We start from the raw sequence: 16,255 nt of genomic DNA, 5'->3' as shown, positions 1-16,255 counted from the left end.
ACGAAAAATTTTTCATGCTATGTACTAGTATGTATATATCCTCTCTCTCTCTCTCTCTCTCTCTCTCTCTCTCTCTCTCTGCATGTTTGTGTTGTAAAGTCTCATCTGCATGTCTGTCTATTCATCTGTCCATCCATCTGTCATCCCCCTCTTTCTCTCACTCTTTTCTTGTCTACTTATATCTTTTACTTGCTACCCATCTCTCTCTCTCTCTCTCTCTCTCTCTCTCTCTAGCTCTCTCTCTCTCTTCCTCTCTCTGCATGTTTGTGTTGTAAAGTATCATCTGCATGTCTGTCTATTCATCTGTCCATCCATCCATCATCCCCTCTTTCTCTCACTCTCTTTTCTTGTCTACTTATATCTTTTACTTGCTACCCATCTCTCTCTCTCTCTCTCTCTCTCTCTCTGAGACTCTCTCTCTCACACACATACATACACACACAAACGCACTGTATCTCTCTCTCTCTCTCTTAATTTTTTTCTCTCTAAGTCTAAATGTCTGACTGTCCTTATTAAATTAAATGCTGTTTCTGTTCATGTTTACACTTATTCCTATCACATTTCTTTCTTTCTTCTTCTTTTCTCTGTCTTGGTATGCCTTGGTCTCTCTCTCTCTCTCTCTCTCTCTCTCTCTCTCTCTCTCTCTCTCTCTCTACATGTTTGTCTCTTATAAATGTCTCTTTATTTGTTACCTCTTTGCAACTGCATGCCCATCTATTCATCCATCTGTTTGTTTCTCCTTATCCTTCTCTCTCTTTCTCTTGCTCCTTTTTCTTGTCTACTTATATCTTTTACTTGCCATTTATATCTTCTCTCTCTCTCTCTTTCTCTCTCTCTCTCTCTCTCTGTATGTGCATGTATGTTTAAGAAATAAATGGCAATTTAAAAAGTTCATTGGGATATGAACTTGGTTGGTCACATGATCAAATCCTGTATAGCTAGGAGGGCTTCTCAGAAGATTTGATCAAGTACCATCCAAATTTATATCCTGGTGAATTACTTAACATTGCTAACATTGTATATATAGTTTTGATAATACCAAATCATTAAAATGATGTTTTTTGTTTACAAATTTATGCAATTGTCAAATGATAAGCATGTGCAATTATCATGAAAAAGTTTACACAGAATTGATTAGTTCATATAACTAAAGGAAGCAATTTGTAAATGTAGATATTTACATTTCACATTGTGTGGAAAGCTACTAAAGATATAAGCACCATTACACAGACTGGGTACCCAAAGTTTAAATGATGAGTTCCACGGTCGACAGTAAATTATGCTTTGGAAAGTGTCTACTGTCAACTGAGAAACAGGTTGACTGTTGACAGTAGACACTTTCCATAACAGGTTGTCAACCCTCAACCTGTCCCTCAGTAGATAGATCAATAGAATATTTCATGGAAAGTGTAAACTGTCAAACCTCAACCTGTCCCCCTGCATGTCAACATGAAATTGTTTCTCTGTGTTGTACATGTTTATTTATTACTAAACATTTCTTGTTATTTTTTCAGCCTATTGTTCTATTAAACATGTATGTATTTCCCCCTTCCCTTCTGCTTTCTGACTGCATCTGTCTGTATGCTCTATCTGTCTGTCTCTCTGTCTTTGACACTCTCACTTTTACAGTCTCTCTCTCTCTATCTCTCTCCCTCTCTCTCTCTCTCTCTCTCTCTCTCTCTCTCTGCATGTTTATTCCTAAATACCTCTGCATATATCTGTCTTTCTCTAACTCAGACTCTCCCCCTCTCCCTCTCTGTCTTTCTCTCTGTCTGTCTGTTTCTCCCTCTCTCTGTTCTCTCTCTCTCTCTCTCTCTCTCTCTCTCTCTCTCTCTCTCTCTCTCTCTCTGCATGTTACTGATGCCTGTGTATAAAAGCTCCATCTGTCTTTAATCAATTTGATCTGTCTGATATGATCTGAGTATAATCCATTTCTCTCTCTGATATTTTTATTTCAAATATATGACGTTGTCTTAATGTTTTATATGATGATCGATAAATTGAACAATTTTTATTTCTTATATTTCCAGATGGCCTGATAATCTATAATACTGCAGCTTAGCATGCACAAATATCAGACAGGTTATATATAAAACATTTTTATTCAATATTAATGATTAATGTTAATCTTTAAGATGATCAAGGATGACGATAAAATGTACATATATTATGGTTAAAATCAAGCTAAATAAATTACAGGACTTAGTTATTATCCAGTATGATTATCTATTTGAAACTATTGCTAACAGCATTCCACTGTCTTGGTCATTTCACACAATGAAAATCTGTTTAAGTTTTTATTAATTTTTTTCATGTGTCTTATTTTTTCATCATCCTCTCTTGGGCCCCCATTCTTTACTTTTCCTCTGTCCCTGGCTCGATAATTGCCACATGTGTGTTTCAGCAGAGTATCATATTTCTAGTCTGACTCAGTTTTAGCACAACATTCCAATGTGATTAAATTCATGAACTAGGCTAGTTTCACCAGACACAAGAAATGAGTTTATGCCCCCCCCCCTCCCAAGAAAAAAAAACAAATTTAATGTTAATACAGCAATAAAAATATAGTTCTACTGACAATAGAATGCAAGTTCAAAGAAAACATTCATTGATCCTATTGAATATATGATAAAAGATGGAAAGAGATTTACTTTGGCTTTAAATTATTAAAATGTACTTTTTGTTAAGTTAATTTTGTTAATTTATATATTTTGATAAAAAAAAAAAATTTAAAATAATTTAAAGCATTTAATCATACATGTAATTGCATGCTTTAAAGTTTACTAAATTAATACAATTTATTTCTCACACAACATTAGAAACTACCCATGGATCACAGTTCTTTCTGAGTAATCAAATCATAATATTTCCTTATTAAACACCCGAATAAAAAAAATATGCGATTCACACTGAATTAGCAATTTAGGTTAAAGATGTTATCTCATATTTCACCCAGAGCAAGCAACATAACTGATGAAACATAAGTTTATATGTACATGTACATGGAAAGAATAAATGGTTCAAAATATACACTAATTATTAATTATCAGTAAACCTGTTGATCTCACTATCTTTTTATTAATTCTTTTAGGTCAATATTATGCATGTGCTCTCTCTCTCTCTCTCTCTCTCTCTCTCTCTCTCTCTCTCTCTCTCTCTCTCTCTCTCTCTGGAATGAAAATGATAAAATAACAATTACAATTTTATGATTTCTAGTAAAGATCTAAATTGTTTTTCAACCTACATTATTTGTTTGCAGGCATAAATTGTTTATGTGTCTATAATATGATGCATTTTAAATATCAAATTACATAATAACACATATACCAATGACAGTGAAAAAATTTGCAAATTTACAGCAAAATTCATCAGTTTAAATAGTTGACTCTGCTGGCATGAGGAAAACAAACTTCAATGTATTACAGAGATCTATTGAACTAAAATTCAAACAGCAAGGACAACTTCTAGCTATAGTAGATGCAATTACCTGTTGCAAAAATTGGCAATTTGTTGACATCTTTAAATGTGCATCTTTTAATATGACCTGAAATAAAAATAGCTTTGACCTAAACCTATATGAAGTGCATGTGCCAGCTGCAGCATGCATGGTTAGATTGACTGTTTATGGTGTTATAGTACTGCCTAATTATCTTCATATTTTGATCATAAAAATATACATGTATTTGCATTCACAGTATTTATCATCCACCAGACACTGCAGTTATATATTAATGATAATATACATGCATCACTGAATTAAACCTTTAAGATATACATGTTACTGTGACAACTACTTTATAATGAGTACAGTGGGCTCTTAATTCCAACAATTAAGCTCTCAAAGAAATCATCGTTCATATCTAACAAATTAATAACTGTTTATAAATACATGTTCGTTCAATAGTTTAACCATTTTTGTAATATCCATTTTTATGCACTTTCCATTCTAAACTGCTACACAGTTGTAAATTGTTATACATGTACTTGGTAAGAACCTCATTAGTTGCTAGAACTTGTGTTTGAACTATTTATATATTATGTTTATGCAATAATTTCAAATATGTTCAAACCAAATTAATATATGTAGTCCCATTATGATGCTGATTTTTCTGTTATGAAGTCTGATTGCAACTAATACCGCCTTATTCAGGTTTTGTTCTGTAACAGTGTAATTATAAAATTTCTATACAATGTCAGTATTGTTGGTCATTGTTTTCGACATATAAGGAATTAATTTTACATAATATAAACCTGATCACAATTCATAATGTCGCTAGACATTAAACAAATATAAATAGACTTTATATTGTGTTCCTTTAATTCTTTATTATTAAACTGTATCACATGGTGTACATGCCTGAGTCATCTCTTTTTTATAATTCCTGTACATATGTACTAACAATTAAATTTTGCTTGCATGATATCTATTTTGAACTGATTTTATGGTAATATAATAACAGTGGGTATGATATTCTAACACAATGAGTTCATGGATACACATGTACACCAAAGTTGAAAGTCTCGACATCTAAGAAAATCAACATCATGTATTGCTCAGGTCCAGTTCCCTTGTTACTTGAAAACCAGCCTTTATTCCCACCCAAATTCAAATATCTAATTCCATTGATCAATATGGCTGGGGGTCTCTCAATATGACAGTTTTAACAAATACATTTTATGCTAATATTTCAAACTTTTTACTTACGGTGTTATGAATCATGCATGTCCAATCAAATTTGTATGGGATGTACCCCTGGATCTAAAATCAAGGGTGTATTAGAATTGATTCTGGGATTAAGGGTCACTAAATTAATCCCACTTCACTTTTAATTAGATCGACTTGGATAATAACTGAATTTCTATGTATTAACTGAATGGAATTTAAAATCTCATAAGTCTTCATGCAGATCATTATGTAAACATCTCATTTTGCATTTAATTCTTTTCTCTCATAAACTTTAATGTCATGCAGTGACTTCACAAAATTTAACCTTTAATGTCTTTAGCAAGATCTTTAATGAAACTCCAATCTATTCAATGCTGTTTAATCAAATTGGGTAACTTCATTTGGGTTATAAAGTAGGACTGAACTCCACTAATCATACAAATGCATGTGCTGGTAAATGAAAACTGTTTTCATTTGAATCTGAGATTCTCTCTCTCTCTCTCTCTCTCTCTCTCTCTCTCTCTCTCTCTCTCTCTCTAACACAAGTTAGGGTTTTTTTCCCATCAATTAAAAATAAATGAGAATACCTATAAGATTAATATTCATATAAACATTCCAAGTTAAAAATTATACATGCAGGCTAATATTTGATAGTGCAATACATTGTAGATGTATAAACAAGGGGCACCTAAAGGGAATTGTTTTGAATTTTATGCTTTGTCACAGCCTTGGATTCCATTGACTTCATCATAATGTGATTGTGCATGTTTGTTTTATTCTATTGAATTGAGAAACTGTTATCTTTAATTGATAAGATTGAAAATCCAAAGAAAAATCAGATAATAATTAATTAGATATGCAAAATCTATATGTAAATGCAGAGTTTCAATGATGTTTTGTGTACTGTGAGAACATTGGTAATTAAAATTTAGATTTAAAAATGATGTTATCCCTATACATTAAGAAAAGGCTATACATGTATGTGACTGTACCCATCTTTTAGTCTTCACAACAGCAACCACATGTGCATTTCAAGAGTTATTTTTACCCACCTTAAGGATTGTTTTTTTTTTTTTTGTTCTTAAGCATCAGGATTTATGCAACCCATGGTTGTGTTCATTTATTGTATGTTTATATCAAATTTGAACACTATCATATATCTTTATAATTAGATATAATATATTTGTTCCCATCGTAGATCCTTCATCAGAATGGTAGATGGTAGTCGTCTAGGTTATATCAATTTACCTTGGGGGGGGGGGGGTGTCATACTTTACTGTTGTTGAAACAAAAAGGTCTGTAGGACATATTGATCCCTCACTTGAGTAATAGATTTCTTTATGTGTACATACAAATGCAGCTGCAAATTTATCAACAAAATTTATCAATATGGGTATAATATACAGGAAAATCTCAATATAAAACTCTTATAATCAGGAAAGAAAAATTAAGTTGTGATCAAATGAATCGACATTATGCTATGAATACCGGTAAGTGACTGTGACTCTCGTTACCAAATAAGATTAAATGGAATTTTCACTTATTATAATAAATGTTTGCTTTCTCGGGCAAAAAAGTAAATATACATGTAACTTCCTTTTTTGATAGTACAAGACATCTGAACCCTTCTTTGCTATTTATATGGGGTGTATTCGTTTCCTACCTCCAGAACTAGTTTAGGATATCTTCAGTGTATGTACTTGCTATTTTAAAACTAGATGATAGGAGAGACATAAATAACAAAATATTTATGTCTCTGATGATAGAGATTTACAGGAGATCTCCGAACCCCAAACGAGCAAATTAGGATTAATGTTGCAGCTCTCCATCCACTTAATCAAATACACTCATTGTCTCCAGTATATTTCAAACTTGCACAAACTTGCACACGAGTTCTTGGCGAGCTACATGCCGATGGGGCCACTTCGACCTTCGCACTTTCGCCTTTAGGTCGAAGATGCGAGAGTGCGAAGTTGCGAAGGCGAAAGTGCGAAGGTGCGACGGCGAAGGAGCAAAAGCGCGAAGATGCGACGGCGAAGCGCGAAGGTGCGAAGGCGGAGGAGCGATACTACTATCGCTCCTTCGCCTTCGCAACTTCGCACTCTCGCCTTCGCAACTTCGCACTTTCGCCTTCGCCTTTTTTGATAGCATTCAGAAAGTCTCGGTCAATTACATAGAATTTGATGCAGGCACCGTTCTCGCCAAGGTTTTCCGATTAATCCATGTAATTATTGGTACGCATGCGATAGGCCATTGTGCTTACTATGAATGTTTATAAATATTTTAATATGTATATGTAACATATATGTTTACCAGTGCTGGCTATGCCTAATCATTATATACTCCGTATAAAATGTAATGTCCACCAGAATGTATACATATGCACTTCCAGACTCCTGCCACTTACCAGCTGTCTGTTTACCGTGGATCAAACACATGCAGAAACATTCTAATTTCATTATGCGACACTCCTTGCTCATGTATGGATCTAGAGGGGGAGAGGGGGTCCGTCCCCCGGAAAATCCAATATTAATAACTTCACACATGCAGTAAAGGGGGATAGAGGGTCCGGATCCCATCCCCCGGAAAATGAAATTTTATTAATCATACATAATAAAATCTCTAAAATATGTCTCGGACCCCTCCCCTCTTAGAAAAAGTTGTGGATCTGCGCAGGGTGTTGAAAATAAATTCTAAAAAGTTCATCGTCTACCTCATATGTCCTTTTATACATCTAAAATTGTCTTTAAACGATAGAGAGCTCCACAATTATAACAAGGCGAAGGCGAAAGCGCGAAGATGCGAAGGTGAGAGTGCGAAGTTGCGATGGCAAAGGAGCGATAGTAGTATCGCTTCTTTGCCATCGCAACTTCGCACTTTCGCCTTCGCATCTTCGTTGAATTTCGGATGCATGTTGAGCAGAGATCGTGTATATGCCTTCAAAACTCGCTAAGCAACTCTTAAAATGTCAAACTACTTTTTCAAACGGGGAGAATCGCCGACATACTAGTAATACAATAAATCGGCGACATGCACACAAGACTGGACAACAACAATTCAATATGTCTTCGACATTTGTTCGAGACTAAAACTTGCACAAGAATTCAAAACCGTTTTGAATTCTTGCCTCTGCTTGGCGAGCAGCGGCGACATGAAGAGACATTTATTCAACATGCACAGAATTATGTTCGAGTCCTTCACGACACCTAAAGAGTTTATAGAGCTAGAGATTATTTCATGTACTCGCTATAAACTCGTAGCTCCAAATCGTGACAGTGAGACCGGGGCTATAAGACTCCCTGCATGTGGTTTGGCCGCTTGTTAGGACATTAGGCTCCTGTGTTAGGACCTGCTGCACCATCGTTAGATGTCAAGATACCTAATGCATCAAAGGTATCCAATGTTAGGGCATTAATTAGGCTCTGTGATTAGGGCCTTTATGTAACTAAATCAAATTTAATTCTTCATCCTACATATGTAACACAGTCAAAACAAAAACTGATAATTTTAGGATAAATTTAACAATTTGTTTAAAAAAAGATATACAATGTAAATGAAAAAATGACAATAACAAACTGTCAACCATTTCAAAAATCCATAAAACGAAATACAAATTCACAGTAGTGCAACACGGACCTCTAAAAGTCAGGTGTCATGGAGGAGTACATGAGCATCCCCTGCGCGGGATATATATTAAAGAAATACTCAAGTAAAGAATGACTGGATGATTTCTCCCATGCTGACCGGTCACACCCGCCGTGTGCTCTTTGTCGTAATCGAAAAAACAACCGGAATACTCCGTAGGCAATGAGGTGATTAATTATGGTATAACAATTAGTATGAAAAACGTCAGTCAGCATGCAACCCAGTGGAAGATTGTATTTGCTAACAAGGTCGTTGTATCGACCATAGAATTTACGAAAAGATTACTTCAAATGAGACTGTCGACAGTCCTGTTTTATCAACTTGTGTGTCAGTAGCTTGTCTCGCCTTAGAAACTGTTCATACGAAGAACATGCCTTTATGTATAGAATTAACTGAGAGACAAAAACACCATATGCAGGTGACGAAGGTATATTACTACATAAGTAAGGAAAGTTGACTATAGAAAAAGTTATCGCGTTTATCATTAAGTTTTGTTGTTAGATTACCATCAATGTCCATTTCCAGTAAAATATCCAAATATGAAACAGATGACACAGACTCTGTGGTATCTTTTATTTCAAGTTCACTGCATGGGATATATCAAGTCTACTTAGTATGGAAATAACGATTGTTAATTGATAATAGGTCGTCGATATACCTGAATGTTGAGTTGAAGGCCACAGTGAGTGATTAATTTTTTCACGTACAAGTTTGAATAAATTCTGCTTCATAAGAATACAAAAATAGGTCTGCTAACAATGAGGCACAATTGGTACCCATGAGAATTCAAACGGATTGTTGGAAGACCTTATTTCCAAACACTACATAGATGTTGTCTATCATAAACTCAAGCATCTTTTAAAGTTACATAAGTTACAATTACATTCACATCTCTTAACACTAGTCCAGATTCCTTCATCAACAGAGAGGCGAAGATTTGTAGTTCGAATTCTAACTAGTATCTTTCTTAATCTATTGGGGAAAAAAATAAAAAGCATCGTTCACATTCAAAATTTTATTTGATTTATAAATATATATATAACTTTCTGAGATGATTCTTAAATATCATTATGCAAATCTTTCATGAAACAAAAAAAAAGTTGGAATCTTTAGAAAAAATAAGGAACTCTGTTCATATGCATAGAAGTATCATTAGATGCATATTTCCAACCCCCCCCCCCCCCCCCCCCCCCCGAGGTATGCAAACAACTTTACAGATTACATCTTTGCCAAAGTAAAACAAAACCCTGTTTTACTTTATCCACATATTAACAGGTATTTACAATATCTTTGATAGCTACAATTATCCCTCTCGATCAAATATTCGAAAGTCTGCATCTATACATGTATTTTTCATATCAGATAGAAACATTAGGTATTTGGATAGCATCAGGGTCATCTATGTTGGTTTCTGGGTACAATATCAACATTTCTAATAATATTAACAACTTCATTGTAATGAAGTATATTCAATTATAAAAAAAATTAACTATAGACCGAATCTTGCCACACTAGGTTTGCTTCCCAGCTTTTGAATGATCTTTTTCTTACGTTTTGTAGTGCAGTTATACGTTATTCATATTTTTAGAATTCATTAATTGCACATAAATGTTTTCACTTTTTTCATTTCATCAAACCAATATGTTGATAAATCAGTCCCAATACAGTCTGTGTATAGAAGGAGCTTTGAAAAAAAAGATATGAAATGCACTACCTTCAAATGACACGACCAGGTCATTAATTTCCACAACATGTATTAAAAAATTAATTCTTCAGTTTTTATGCATAATAAAAATGTTGGTTTTTCCGTGTTCTACACAGCATGTACATGTATATTGAATTATAATAAAATGATGCTGAAGACACCAACCATTCATTTTTATATGCATGCATGTATATGGTATTGTGGATGTCTATCGAAATATACTCAATGAAATCGATGATTGTGTCAATGACATTGATTATTCATTTTCTTAATCGCCTTTTTTGTTTAATCCTTATAACTTATAAATGTATGCATCTGAGCATACACCAAAGAAGTTAACTGAAAAACATATGTTTATATCATGATTGTTCTGAAGTTTCCAATTTATAAGTAAAAAGGAAACGGTCTAAATGACACGCTTATTTTATCATATCTTTTGTTCAACCTTAGTGTGCGTATAACTCTTCAATGTAAAATAAACAGTCGCCATATTCAGTTTGTTCCTAAGACATCGATTCACCTGCCTACTTTAAAGTAGTCATGTTCTATATTTTATATGATAAAATGAAATATATCAGAAAGGACACTTTGATAAAACTATAATCATGTACCAATCATTACTAAGTATCTGAAATGTGTATGTATACATTAAGATTTAGCATATTGCCCGCAAATATTTATTTTAGAATAAAAATTAACCTCCTATTATACTGCACTATATATCTATGAAAAAATAGACGGGCGTTGATCCTATTAACTTGTAATGATTGCTTAAGATATGTCATAAGATAGTTTTACAGTAAGAAAGTTTTGTGAATTAGCTACATGATAGAGATGATAGCTACATGAAAGCAGAGGATGCTCACTCCTCCTTGGCACCTGAGGCCCGTTTTACAACGGCTTCCTAAGATGTTTCCTAAGATAGAACTTAAGATATGCCTAAGTTATAACCTAAGAAGTTCCTAAGATTTGTCATAGCTGTTTCACAACACTTTATTAGCGTAACGCAGTTGACTAAGTCGTATATTAAGATACACTGTAAGCCAGTTTTTAAATCATTTCGTTAATTCCTAACTTACTAGTATATCGATCATGTAAATTCTTTTCAATATGTTACGGATATAAACTTTTTAAGTAAACGTAAAAACACATTCCCTTCTTCACCTAGAAACAAATTGGGGGAAAAATTAAACCGTGTAAATAGAGTGTAAATAGTGTAGTGCCTATGATGTTAATTGAAGAAATATATGTATATTTTGATAGTTCTAGAGTTTTCAGTTAAACCCCTGTCACACCGGAGCTGCGTCTTAACGGCGATCCCGCTGCGTCCTTAAAAAAAGTAAAACGCCAAGGTAAACGCAGTAGAGTCTCATACAGCGCCGTATCAGCGCAACAGCATCTTCGTCCGTCGCAGTGGGATCGCCTTGAACGTTTTAGAACGCCATGCGACGGCGCGCACTTTGAACATGCACAAAGTACGCGCGGTGGCTCTGCAGTCTGATAAACACGCCCTAGAAGTGTAGTGAGGTCGCCGTGACAACGCCGTAAGATCTCCAACAGCGCCACGAGAGCTCCATAGGCGCGCTTAAGAAACGCAGCTAATCGACGTGTAGACGCAGTGATAAGTCAATTGCGCTTGCACGGATACCTCACGGAGTCCTTTGGGATCTCACTGCGTCTCTATCGCGCTCTCACTGCGCACACACAGCGTTTGAACAAGTTGTTTTTCATTTTGCTGCGTTCACACAGCGCTCCCAAAGAGCTGTTGCTGCGTTCATCACGCTCTCGTGACGTTTTTTCTGCGTTTATACTGCGCTCCCACGGCGTTTCTTGTGCGTTGTCATCAAGACCACGAAAACTCGAAATATGGCTGTTGTACAATAGCAAGCGATGTAATAATTATCAAACTGGATGTAGATGAAAAAAGTAGCATTTGCTAATATTCCAAGACCTATCAATGAACGTAGATGGAATTCATGCCATTTGGTTCTGATGTTTTCACATCTTTTCTTTATCTAACAACTAATAACGGATCTTTTTTGTAGACCTGACTACTAAGAGTTTTGTCCTAGTCCTTCACAGATTGGTTAGAAGTAGTTTTGTTTCAATTACAATGTACCTTTTCATAAAATCAAAACAATTTTTAAATCATTTATTTACTAATTGTAAATTCTTGTTTGTTTCCAATACAATAGTACAAATTGATATTAACCTACCAAGAAGTAACGAACGTCTTGTGCACGCAGTCAGCGCACAGAGCACGCCGTGGACGCGCGGTAAAAACTCTAGAACGTCATGAGCGCTCGGCGGAAACTCAGCGAGAGCGCTAGCGCAGTAAATCGCCAAGTAGAACTCCGTAAGAACGCCTCAGTCGCCGTCAGGACGCCGTGACATCTCCACTTGTAAAATTTTCAAATAAAACTGTACATTTTTTCTCAATTTTCCTTGCGATCCTACGGCGATTCCATTTTACAACGCCGTGAACACGCCGTGGGGACGCAGCTTGGTGTGACAGGGCCTTAAGAAGTAAAGTGAATGATTTGCGTATTTTTGTATTTTCGTTCAACTTTAATGTGCATGTAATTCATTTCAATACCAAATAAGCAGTCGCCATATTGAGTTTGTTCCTTAGACATCGATTTAGCTGTCTTAAAGTTAAGACATACATGTAATTTAGGAATTTCATAAGATAAGACAAGAATAATGAAACAGATAAGTAATGAACTTAGGAAAAAGTTTTTTCCTAAGATATAACTTAGTCCTAAGTATGCTTTGTGAAACGGCCCCCTGATCCTGCCTCTGAGGTTTTCCAGAGGTCCGTGTTGCCCTGCTTTGAATTTGTATTTCGTTTTATGGATTTTTGAGATAGTTCAAGGTTTGTTATACCGTATTTATTGTTTGTTATTGTGTTTTACCACTTTACAACTTCCAGATCAATCCGAATGCTCCGAGACAACGACTTTACTCAATTTAGACATATAACTGGAAGCAGCAGACCAGACTGGATATGAAAAATTCCTAGCGACGTTCAGGAAGTTACTCTTTGTAAATTATTGTTAAACTTTGGACTCTCCAAGACCTTCCCCGCACATCTGCAGTTTATGTCAAAAATTGTTCACAAATATTTTTGAACATGTTTCTACTTCTTGTGATGGAACCTTTTTATTTAGAGAAGCCTGGTGGCAAACTGTTATAGAAAATTTCGACATTAACTCATCTGCTGACCTATGTGGACTTAGTAATAACGACATCTATTTGTTTCTTTTAGGCGCAAGGTCACTCTCCGGTCTTTCATTTACAGATTTTTCTTAAAGTTTGCACCTTCTTAATTTTCGGCTAATTAGGGATGCAACAGCATGTTATTATAGAATGTCACGTGTAATATCCTGTCCATACACATAAATGTCACAGGATTACAGTGTTATATAAATAATAATACTTTATATTTTGGTATTGCCTTATAGAGTGTGTACACCTGTAAACTTGTTGGTAATTACGTATTATATGTACTGGATCTTTGCATCATAGAAGACCTATATTATCTCGTTTTCTCTACAATTGTCTATATGTTTGTATTCTTGTAAATATGTTATGATAATCTCCTTTGAGAGGAAATAAAGAAAGAAAGAAATGTATGACATATCTTAGGAACTTCCCAAGTTATATCTTACTAGGTATCTCTTAAGTTGTGTCATAGGAAATCTTTATGAAATGGGCTCCATTACTATAAGGTGCCTCAATATAAATGTATTTTTAAAATTTTACCATTCAATAAAAGCGAGCTATCGTCATCTTACTCAGGTATGCAATGCTCTGCGACAGAGTTTCAAACAGTTCAAATCATTACATTTCATATCGTTCATCATGCATTAAATCAATTTTGAATTGCGTCTCAACAACTGCTTTTGCCCCTATTTATGGAATAAAATGTAATAAGATACAAGTATCTCCTATTTATAAGTCTTTCTGATATAGTAATGAAATATCATTTTAATCTATCAATTACATTTTTATAATTTTTTCCATTTCAATCCGATCGCATATAGTTCACCGCTAAATATACCCTTGATACATGTACAATACAAAAGGCTAAATTACATAAAGAAATTATAGATTTGATAGGAAATGGGAAAATAACAGAGAGATTTTCAAAGCGGGGTGTTGTACTCAATAATTTTTAAAGCACACGTAAATGTAAACACAACAGGAATAAGGAATCATAAGTATAACGGGGTGATAAATTTGGTCGGGGCGTGATCAAATCGAATAAACCCCTGATAGATTTGATCACGCCCCGAACGAAATTATCACCTCATATTAAGATGATTACTAATTACTTAATAGATTTGTACAATTTTCAGCAGTTGTACGATTAATATTAGAATACTCAGTATGCAAACCTCGCTTGCGCACCAATACTACGTCATTTTTATGTATTGGGCTGTATGGTACAAAACCAGTTCGTAGTGTTATCACAGAAAAAGACAGTGGAAAATGTAAATATTCATGTATATTAACCACATTTGTGCAATGTAAATGTATAATGTACCCGTATATCTGGTAATTTTTGCGATGATCTAATTTTCGCTTTCTTCGGGATCTCTTTTAAGTCGCAGATTTTTGAATACGCAGAAATTATACTCTATATTATTCTCTATGAGAAACTTTTTAAATCGCCAAAAAAAAAAATGACCGGCGCAAATTAAAAATGCTACAAATTTTCCTCATTTTTGCAAATTTTGTGACACGCCAAAAAACCGGATATACGGTATACGTACACATTAATTCAACTTGACCTTCGTAAACAGAAAAAGGATATATACTGGCCGTGCGTGTTTTCCAAATATTAGAAATAAGTCGGTCAGAAGTTATAGACGGTGGGTGTTTTCTATTGTTTGGATTAAGTAATGCTGATAGAAATTTGTGTCTGTATTAAAGAATTTTTCATCCAATGAAGTGGTACAAAATGTTTTACTCTTACAGAATCGCAATAAAAGGAATGGTAATGACAAACATATACTTGTGGGGAAAATGTTCATCTAAACAGCTTGATGGTCATCAATTTACCCATCTTTATTAAATATTTAATATCTTTCTGGTAATCCTGAATAATACAATATGCTCCAAAAGTATTTTGTTTAACTTTTTTTATTTTTGTCTTTAAACTGAGCTTTTTCCTTCAAGTTTTTTGTTTAGAAACATTATCACAAACCCTTAGAACTTATGCTTTGTGTTGACTTAAAGTAAAGATCATACAGAATAAAAGGGGTGCTTTTTTCAATAAAGTATAAAGAATATTTGATTCTACACTAGAATCAGGAGAATTCGTACCCTGGAGAGCCAGTACTTTGGAAAACATTTACCCTATTGATAACTTTATATTTTCCTGTTATCAATAGGGTATACTGCAGGTAGATGCATTTTAAGTTTACATATTTAATAACTACAATCATTTCATAGCACTGTTTTGGTCTTTTATATAAGGGAGAACCTCTTTCTCGATGAAAGAATACATGTGTATAATTATTTTTTAGTTAATGAAAAAGAAAATGAGATATTTTTTTTAAATTGTATTAAGTGTTTTCGTTTTTAGAATGGAATTATTCAAAAATATCGAATACAATCAAACATTAGTAATGTTTTACTTTTCCTAGACATACATCTAAATACTTACTTAAAACATACCTGTATAGACAATCTTTATTGTCTAAAAACGCAATGTGTAATTTCTGTAAATACATGTATGTTATAATTGTATTTCAGTGGCAGATATGCACAATGGGCCGGGTGTTTCAATATTCATTTTGTTTTACAGTCATCTAATTTGTTATAGCACATGTCACTATAATAAATTATTCACTTTATTGCTTATTTACTTCATATAAGTCCGTAATTAATTCGTGGCCAAAGTCGCATATTGCATTTATAAACAATGTACTTTTTGCGACTGAAATGGCTCTATGATGAGAGCATCATATGAAACGTAACCTTATAGAACTAGGCTTTTTAGGTTGTGGGTTCGTTGCCACCCACACTTTCTGAGTTTTTTCTTATCGTTTGTTAGAATATTCAAAACTGAATATAGTTCGACATTGTCCTTTTGTAAACTTGTATTATAATTTTGCATGTATCAAATACATTTATAATTAATTAGAAACTGCATTTACGACTAAACCAAATGGACATTTGCGCTATCGTTTTCACTCATTTTCTTGAGTAATTTTTGTGAAATCTAGAAC

At 34.1% G+C, this 16,255-nt stretch overlaps 1 protein-coding gene across 1 annotated transcript in view; it reads left to right on the top strand.

Moving 5' to 3' along the window:
• The window catches only part of LOC105336028 (alanine--tRNA ligase, cytoplasmic), a 609,144-nt gene that overhangs the window by 321,620 nt on the left and 271,269 nt on the right, over positions 1 to 16,255 (top strand). The window lies entirely within an intron of this gene.

The sequence above is a fragment of the Magallana gigas genome, chromosome 3 (genome assembly GCF_963853765.1).
Source record: "Magallana gigas chromosome 3, xbMagGiga1.1, whole genome shotgun sequence".
NCBI lineage: Eukaryota > Metazoa > Mollusca > Bivalvia > Ostreida > Ostreidae > Magallana > Magallana gigas.
The sequence above is the reverse complement of the archived record's forward strand: the minus strand, read 5'-3'. Positions and strand labels throughout refer to the sequence as shown.